Source organism: Pelophylax lessonae (genome assembly GCF_965119305.1).
Source record: "Pelophylax lessonae genome assembly, chromosome: 1".
Lineage (NCBI taxonomy): Eukaryota > Metazoa > Chordata > Amphibia > Anura > Ranidae > Pelophylax > Pelophylax lessonae.
In genome coordinates this window covers 807,899,011-807,909,199 of record NC_138768.1, presented here as the reverse complement: position 1 = coordinate 807,909,199, position 10,189 = coordinate 807,899,011, and positions in this window count along the sequence as shown.

The window sequence follows — 10,189 nt, the reverse complement described above, 5'->3', positions numbered from 1 at the left end:
ACTTTAGTTAAAAATAGCATCCACCCCAACTATTGGTATAAAAAAATTAAAAAACTGTCAAATTGCTAATTTTATTAAGTGGAGCCACAGTCACATGAGGATCCTTCTCTTTTCTTTTTTCTGTTTACTTCCTGAGCACCTTCTTCAGGTGTCCAAATCACTGCCAGCTTGATGTGGATACCTCCTATTGGTGAAGCTGCTGGTGTGACAGATGCGGGTATCAGATCCCTGCCCTCCTCGCTCGTAACAAAGGACTGGCCAATCTCACACCGTGCTGTCACTTGCGTAACAATGCCACTCTCAGCTGCACCCTGCACAAAGATTTTCCAGCTTGCGGGAACACAATCTAGGTACCAGCAGTCTGATAACAATATTTACTGGGCTACATTAAATAAACAATTAATCCCTTAGCTACCATCACCTTTTAACAGAGAGGCGGAAACTCATAATTTTAGTAATACCATTTATGATTTTAGAATAAACATTTGTAACAGACACTGTCACCACAGACCAGTATGTTCAGCGATTTATTGTATACAGTAGCGCTCTTCAAGAGACAGGGATTCGTTTAGCTTGCATTAACCACTTGCCGACCGCCGCACGACTATCTACGTCGGCGGTCAGCCCCTCACAGGCAAACTAACGTAGGGCTACGTTGCTTGCTTGTGAGGGTCTAGGGAGCGAGCGCGCGCCCCCGCGTGGTCACGGACCCCCCCGCGCGTGTGACCAGCGGACCCGATGTCCGCCGGTCACTCGGCGATCGGCGGGGGAGAGGGAGAATGTCAGGCAGCTTGTGTAAACAAACTGCCTGTCATTCTCCTCGCTGCAAAGACACTGATAAAACGGATCTGGTATGTAGATCCGTTGATCAGTGTCCTTACAGCTAGAGCCACAGCCAATCACAGTAGAAACCACGCCCCTAGGGACACACACAGCCCCTCCCTTCCAAATAAAGTTAACCCCTTCACTACCAGTGTATTTTTACAGTAACAGTGCATATGTATAGCACTGATTACTGTAGAAATGTCACTGGTAACCCCAAAAGTGTCAAAAATGTCAGTCAAGGGTCCGATCTGTCCGCCGCAATGTCGCAGTACCGCAAAAAAAATCGCAGATCGCCGCCATTACGCGTTAAAAAAAAAAAACCACAAAAATGACAAAAATCTTTCCCTTTGTTAGTAAACGCGATAACTTTTGCGCAAACCAATCAAAATACGCTTTTTGCGATTTTTTTTTACCAAACATAGGTAGCATAAAATAAATTGGCCGAAAATTTTTAAAAATTTTGATTTTTACATTTTTTTTGGGGGAATTTCATATAAAAAAATGTGAAAAATATTGCTATTTTTGCAAAATTGACGCTCTTTTTTTGTTTATAGCGCGTGATCAAAAAATCGCACAGGTGATCAAATACCACCAAAAGAAAGCTCTGTTTGTGGGAAAAAAAGGACGTCAAATTCGTTTAGGTACAGCGTCGCACGACCGCGCAATTGTGCGTTAAATTCACGCAGTGCCGAATCGCAAAATACCCCCTGGTCGGAATGGGGGTAAAATCTTCCGGGGCTTAAGTGGTTAAAAGCCTTAAAGACAGTTTTTCAAAATATGGTTTAATAATAAAAAGGTCAAATTGGGGCAAATTAAATCTTTACAGAAAAAAAGGTGTTTCAAAGAAAGACCTATTACAACCACAGAGAAATAAAACAGAGTTGAGAAGGAAGAATACTTGCAGTGTCTTTGGCTTTATCAGAGTACAGTTGATGAGCCAGCTATTATCGGTGGCCAAACTTGATAGAGGTTCCTAGTGTGATGGTACATGAAAACTGTCAAATTGTCCCGACATCTCCCTTTTCTTTAGGATCAAAGGGTTGTTGACAGAGACTGACTATTCATTTGGTCTAAGGGGTGGTTGCTAGGAGGTCATTACGTTTATGACCATGTCTTGATACAATATAGCTGAATATTTTCAGTTTATAATTTGTGATCCAGCAGATTATTGTCCAGCGTGAAATTTGCTTCAAAACAAATATAAATATGGCAGATTTCCAATGTCTATTTTATCTAGGAGGAATAAGGGGTGCCAGTGGTTCCCCATATGATCTGACATCAGGGTGCCTGGACTTGAAACATTACAAATTAACTGAGGGAAGTAAATATGTCTATATTCTGACTGTGCTATTTTTATTTTGGAAGTTATGGTATATACTAGAATGATGGATTCTACCAAGAGACAGATATGTGTATTGTACAGATTCAAACTAAGGTATTTACGACCCAAGTCTGGTAACTTTCTAGTCACTGAAGCAGCTAATAGACAATTTATTGAGCCCTGAGATGGATTTGGGGAAATTGATAAAAGGTGTCTGACATGATGAGGTTGTGGATTTTATGAGCTGACGAAGAAAGCGGGAGGGGGAGATCACTGCAGATACATCTTCTTATGACAAGATGGCATGGAAGACTTGTGACTAGTCAAACACCCCCCGGTTCGGTTCGCACCAGAACACCGCGAACAGAGGAAAAGTTTGTTCGAATAAACAAATCCCATTGAAGTCTATAAGACTCGAACCTCGAAAATAAAATGGCCTCATTTTGAAGGCTTAAATGCAAGTTATTGCCCCACAAAAGTGTATGGTGGTCTGGGTACTGACCTGGGTATATGTAGCAATGTAAAAAAAGTTTTTAAAAATGATAGTTTTTAAAGGAGCATTGATTTACTGATTTTAATGAGGCTTAAAGTGATACTATAAAAATTAAAAATTCCTTCAAATATCGTGCCCGGGGGGTCCCCTGAATGTACGTGTAAAGTAGTGCATCTCTACCATGTATGTAGCCTGCTGCAGCAATACTGACATTTCTAAGGCAAAAAATGCCATCTACAAATATACATACAAATTTCAAATCAAATGTACTTGACATACGGGTGCAGAAAAATTGAGCCATTGCTGTAGGTGGTGCATGAACACTAACCAAGCCCTCGCAGTTACTCTTGCTGGGTGCAGGAATGGGACCTGCTGGTAAGAATTCCCTACAAATTTGAAATTGCATTTACTTGTCATACAGGTGCAAAAATATTGGGCCTTTGGTCTGGTTGGTGCCTGAACACCGTAACCCCTCACAGTTAGCAGGGCACAGCAACACGGCTTGCTGTTAAAAATGACATACGACATTTAAATTGTATGCACCTATCATACAAGTGCAGAAAAATTAGGCCTTGGGGGTTCGTAGTGACCTAAACCAAAAACATTGTTGGAAGCTAGTAGAATCAAGGTCGAGGAACAGGATAGGCAGCATATGCAGTCTTTAAGGGATGGCAGACCCCTAGCAAATTCAATCAGTTACATCAGCATCAGGGGCTTGATGGCTCTTGTTGATCCAGGACTGGTTCATTTTGATAAAAGTCAGCTGGTCAACAGAGTCTGTGGACAGACGCACTCTTTTGTCCATCACAAAACCTCCAGCAGCACTGAACGTCTGTTTGGAAAGCATGCTGGAAGCAGGACAGGCTAGTAGCTCCATTGCATATTGAGCAAGTTCTGGCCAGTGGTCCATCCTCAAGACCCAGTAAGCCAGTGGATGCGCAGCTGGAAAGGTCTCCAAGTCTGCTCTTGCGCCTAGATAATCATGCACCGTATGATGGAGACGCTGCTGATGGTTGCTTAAACCTAACAGTACTGGGTGCTGCTGAGGACAAAAGAACTGTTTAAAGGCATCGGTCAGCCGGCCGCCTTCTCCACCGTTCCTCCTTTGGCTGAACGATGCCTCAGAAACACATCCAGAGAATGTTGACCTCTCAGTGTCTAGAAAGGCGGTACACACATTTTCTTCAGGGCTCAGCTCTGAAGAAACTGACGTATGGTCAGTGAAACTCGTCAGCGTTGGCGTTAATAGCCCACTGATACTGGATCTGTCCCCTCCGCCAAATTGGGACTGATACACGGCGGTTCCCTGGCTGTTCCCCCGCCTCTACACTCTTCATACCGGACATGACGTCAGACCGGCACTTACGGACTTGCACGCAGGAACCAGGAAGTCGGTAGAGTGAGCGCGGGAGGAGAACCCCCGGATGAGGAACGTGATTGTCGGCAGACCCCTTGGACGTGTACACGGCGGTATGGACATTCATGGAATTCGGCTGTGACACAAAGGTATGACACCTATATCACACTGTGGAGGATTACTTGCATTCTCAGTGGACACGGAATTCAGTTTCCACAATCATAGTGTTTTTTCCAATCTGAGGACTATTCAACACTCTTTGTTATTTGGTTCTTTCAGCCACACTATACCCGAGATTAAGGACATTTGTGCACTCCAACTATTTTTATTCCCATTAGGGACTACACACTGGTCCTCTTCTCAGCGAGACTTTTGGTTATCTTTGGGCATACAATTTCATCACCCTCCGGAAATACATTTTTCACACAGCTATCTGCTGTGCCTTTTTTAGATAGTGATCATCCAGGTGTGTCAGTCAGTGCAGCGGTCTGAGATCTGCTTGCATTATACATATCACCCTTCATTGTTCATTCCAGTCCATGACAATCCCCCATGTGCGCTTGTTGTTTTTAAATTGATTTTATCATATGTATGTGCCACATCTTGTCACTTGTACATTTTTTGTTCTTTCAAGGCACAAGTGCCTAATAAAATTTATCGTATATGATATTATTTTGTAATTACTTTATCGGTGGCCCTAGTTGATTGCTCTCTAGGTGCAAGATTCTTTGCCTTTCACCTTATCCCTTTTTTGCATTATCCTGTGACTGTCAATCAAAGTCAGTTAGCCAATCAGGAGAGAGGGGGGATGGGGCCGAACGGCAGCTCCGTGTCTGAATGGACACACAAAGCCGCAGCTCAGCTTGGGTGCTCCCAGAGCAAGCGCCTTGCTGTGGGGGCACTCAATAGGAGGGAGGGGCCAGAAGCAGCAACGAGGGACCTGAGAAGAGGGGGATTGGGGCTGCTCTGTGCAAAACCAACTGCACAGAGAAGGTTGGTATAACATGTTGTTTTTTTATAATAAAAAAAAAAAAAGAGACTTTACAATCACTTTAACCTTCCCCCATCCGCGCTACAGCCTATATACGGCTGCAGCGCGGGCTCGAATTTTCGGGAGGCCGTTTTTAAACGGCCTCCCAGTGACACGCCCCCCGCGCGCTCCCGCGAGCGCGCTGCGGGGGAAATCTGTGTCGGCCGTGTCCAAGGGATCACAGATCGTGGTGAATGGCCAATCACAGCGGCCATTCACCACGTGATCGGGCCGTCCAATGAGCGATGATCTCATATGTAAACATATGAGATCATCTCTCATCGCCGGCGCTCCTTCCTCACACGGAGCCTGCAGTGTGAGGAAGGAGGGGGAGCCTCACAGCGCCGGGGACACAGGAGAATGTAATCAGGGCACTGATCACCAGTGCCCTGATTACTAAAGGTAAAAACATACACACAGTGCCCCCCCATCAGTGCCCTCAGTGCCCCCCATCAATGCCCACAATCAGTGCCCATAGTGCTGCTAGTCAGTGCCCATCAGTGCCTGCTCATCTAAGCACTGATGAGCACTGACTGGCAGCACTATGGGCACTGAGTGTGGGCACTGATGGTGCTGCCCATCAGTGCCGCTCATCAGTGCCACCCGTCAGTGTCCAGTGCTATCCGCCAGTGCCCATCAGTGCCGCCTCTCAGTGCCCAGCAGTGCCACCTCTCAGTGCCCAGCAGTGCTGCCTATCAGTGCTCATCAGTGCTGCCTCTCAGTGCCGCCTATCAATGCCGCCTATCAGTGCGGCATATTAGTACCTCCTCATCAATGCCCATAAGTGCCACCTCATCAGTGCCCATAAGTGCCACCTCATCAGTGCCCATCAGTGCAGCCTATCAGTGCAGCCTCATCAGCGCACATCAGTGAAGGAGAAAAATTTATTTTCAAAATTTACTCGCAGAAAATAAGAAAAACTTTTTTTTTTTTTTCAAAATTTTCTGTCTTTTTTCTTTTTTTTGTAAAAAATAAAAAACCCAGAGGTGATTAAATACCACCAAAAGAAAGCTCTATTTATGTGAAAAAAATGATAAAAATTTCATATGGGTACAGTGTAGCATGACCGCGCAATTGTCATGTCAAGTGTGACAGCGCTGAAAGCTGAAAATTGGCCTGGATGGGAAGGGTGTTTAAGTGCACAGAAGGCAAGTGGTTAAAACGGCGCTCTCCCCTGCTGTGCTATTGTGTTCTGAGAGGGGGCCCGTCCCCCTGCCAGGACAGCGTTGATCGGATGCCAGTTTTCCAGCATGCCTGTTTGACAGAAGTCCCGGTTCTGTTGGACAGGGTGTTGCACACCCTGGCTGAAAGTTGGATGATTCCTGGGGTGTTTGTAGATAAAAACAAACCGTGCAGCTTTGGCAAAGGTGAAGTGGACCCTTGTTAGAGGTGTAGGCCATTTACGTACCTCCTGAAGCCTGACTGAAAAACTCCTAGGGTGGCATTATCCAGGGCTTTTTTTTTTCTCAGAGAATAGGTACAGGAACTCAACCATGCCCTCACCCTCCACCCTGCTTGTGGAGGGAAAGGGCACCGCATCAAATGGTGGGTGGGGCCAAATTGCACTAACAGTGCAAGGGTCTTAAACAGGCATCATTAAATACCAGGATACACAGAGCTGAAGGGGGCTGCAATGTGAATGGGGCGAGCAGAGCTGAGGGGAGCTGCAGTGTGAATAGGGGCAATGCTGTAGGGGGGGCTATAATGTGAATGGGGGGTAGAGTTGTGGGGGGCTGTGATGTTAAAGGGTGGGTAAAATGGGGGCAGAGGACACTGATGTGGGGGGATATGAAGGGGAGGGGGGCAGAGGACACTTCTGTGGGGGAGGTGAAATGAAGGGGGGCGGGGGGCAGAGGATAGCACTGTCAGGGGACTGAGAACACTGATGTAAAAACGAGATTGTGATTTCAGAGGAGGGGGGCTGTGATGTGAATGATCTGAGTCATTGTACAAACAGGAGATTCGGGCCTTGGCTGCAAATTTTACCTATTGGACCTCTGTGAATTTTAAAGCATAAGTAAATCGCTGTGTGTATGTTTTTTTTTTTTTTTTTTGGGTTTTGTAACCTGCAATGCAATATCATATTGTGCTAGTATTCTTTGCACGCTAGCACATTATGTGAAACTTACTTGAAAACGAAGCCTTCCAGCGCTGCGCTGTCACCGCTGAGAAGGCTGCCATCTGCATCCAGTCTTCTTTCCGGGTTCGCGGACTCCGGCTGTGTGACTGGCCAGAACATGCACATGCGCGCTGCAAGCCTCTGCTTACAGCACAGAACTCTGGAGGAGCGGCCTGGGTGGCCGTTCCTTCAGGGTGCATGCGCTGGTGGTGTCAGCAGCTGCATATACAGTGAATATCTCAGTGCACATTTAGGAGATGGAAGGCATGGGAGACATAACTTCAGCCCATGGCTACATTTCTATGGGAGCGCTAAGTGACCAGTCAAGGCATAAAGGGTTTTACACTATGGAGCCTTTATTTTCCTTTATGGCTCTCATATGGTGAGCACTGGCATCTTGAGTGTGGGACAAGCATTCTTTTTTGGACACGCTACAGGGTCGTAGGATCAATGGTTATTATCCTTCCCCCATCTGGTCATTTGATTCTTTACCTTTGCCATCTGGTAAGCAGAATTACATATGGTGGTGGATTGATCCACAGGGGGTGGAGGATATCACATCATGTGTGTTTGTTTGTTCAAGAACTTTCTCAATTTTCATTAATTGATCTATCACTAGATTGGTTATTCACTACTTTTCGGGGACATTTTTGTTAGAATACCTTGTGGTTGATTCTTTATATAATTTCCACAATTTTTATTAATAGAGTGTATAAGCAGATTGGTCATTCACCATTCACACCTTCGGGGCATTTTATTTGTGTTTGATTATTTATTTATTAATTTGCACATTTAGTTATTGATCATCATTTAGCGCAACTTGGATTGTTATTACACATTTAGGAAATATTTACAGTACCTATAGATAATTGTATGAATGAAAAACTGCGCTAACCCTGTAATGGAAATATGAAATACTGCCACTTAGTGCCGGTTCAGACTACTCCAACTTGCCAGGCGACTTGGTCGCCTGACAAGTCGTGCTCCATTCTGTGCAATTGGAACCGTTCTAATAGGAGCGACTCAAGTCGCTCCGACTTAGAAAAAGATTCCTGCACTACTTTTGGCCGAAGTCGGAGCGACTTGCATTGACTTTCATTATGCGAAGTCAGTGCAAGCCGCGCCGAAGTCGCGGTGCACGGCGACTTGTTCAAGTCGCCCTGAAGTCGTGCCGTCAATAGTGTGAACCGACACTTATGGTGTTTAAATGGCAAAATATATCTTACCGTGCAAAGTAGAAGTGGCAAACTGTGAAGGTATTTCTAACTTGTGCTATAAAAATTATATTAAATAATAAATATTCATAAATACCATCAATGTGCTACCATAAAGTGCAAGGAATTAGCAATATGGTGCCACAAAGTATTGTAAAGTGCCTTCATAAACTGAAATGTGCAATAGTATTGATGATGAGAACCTTGATAATTAAATCAATGGATAAGGTGCAATTTAAACCAGCTAAAAAATGTCACAAAAATATTCACATAAAAAAATATTCACATAAAAGAAGTTCATATAGTCCGTAGTGCAGTGGTGCTGATACTGGACAGTGCAAACAGTGCCAAACCAAAGTCTTTCAGTGCAGCTATGGTAAGTGCCAGTGCAGGTGCATATGTATATGCAATAATGATGTGACCCTCCGCTTCACCTTGGTGACAAATGGTAAGATATCCCACTTACCAGATGGAATGGATTCCAGTTGGCATACGCCAGCAGGAATCTGTACAGGCTTAATAACGGTGGTTCTGGTTCCCTAGTGGTAGATGAGGGTCCACAGCTTCTACATCCTGAGAAAATCCAGGTACAACAAAAAAGGCTCCTCATAGCGTAGATGGTTAAAAATCTCCCTTTATTAAAAAAATCTCACGCAAAGTACAAATGTTGCATAAAATATACTGGTGCCCTTTGCAGACTGGGTTGCCTCATGGCCATTCCCGGTGTCCGCTCGTGTACCTCGCGCGGTACCTGGAAGTGGGGAAGACGGCGTGCGGTTCAAGTGAGGGCCCAGATCGAGGCAGCTTGCGTTGCAACTTGACGCGTTTTGTCATAGAAATGACGTCATTGGAAGGACCCTTATCATAGGCTTATCTATAGATACAAGTCAGCTATGGGAGTTTACTCCCGCATTAATTCAATACACCCCCCTCCCCGGTCAACACCTATAGCAAGAGCATTCTCAAACTTTAATCAGAGCCGCACAGTTTGTTTTTATCTACAGGAGTCTCTTCTCTGCATAGACAATTATTTGGTAAAGTGAACTTGAACAGTTCTTTACACCTGAGGGGGGGGGGGGGGGGGATTGGCTGTTTACATGAATTCTGTGATAAGCTGTCACAGTGGCCACATGCCAGCCCCTGATCATTAGTGACTGACAGCTTTTTTTGACAGCTCAGTCACTGTGCTGGGAGCATTCATGCAGTGAATGCATTTTCAGCACAGAAAGCTCTGTTACCCATTAACGGCAATGTGCTCTATGTGTGCGTTAGAGTAGATCTAAACCCTTCTATTCTTTAAAGCCAAGGAAGTTGCCATCTTAGCCATGGTTTGATCTACTGTTGCCATGGTGATGCACATGTGATCTGTCATGACACTAGTTATTTGATGGCTTAGGCCCCTTTCACACTTGTGCGACTTGTCCTGCGATTTGGGACTGCAAAGTCACATGACAAGTCGTACTCCATGATTTACAATGAGTACCGTTCATATCTGTACAGCTTCAAGCTGCAACGACTTCATAGTAGTCCCTACACTAATTTGGGCTGATTTTATTGCGTTTTGAGGTCCATAGACATAGGCATTGCTTCAAGTCCAGTCAAAATCACGGCAAAATAATTACGGCAAAATTGCTGTAACACCGTGCAACTTTTAGGTCGCATAACTGTGCAAGGGGCCTAACAGTGCAGTTGGGAGCAGTTATCATTCATGGAATGCCTTGAATATAACTGTTTTTGGGAACTGCTAATTTGATTTGATGGGTTTAGTTTGTAAGGCCCCTTTCACACGGAGCGGAATATTTCCAAGTGGATCCTCCTTCTCAGTGGGGG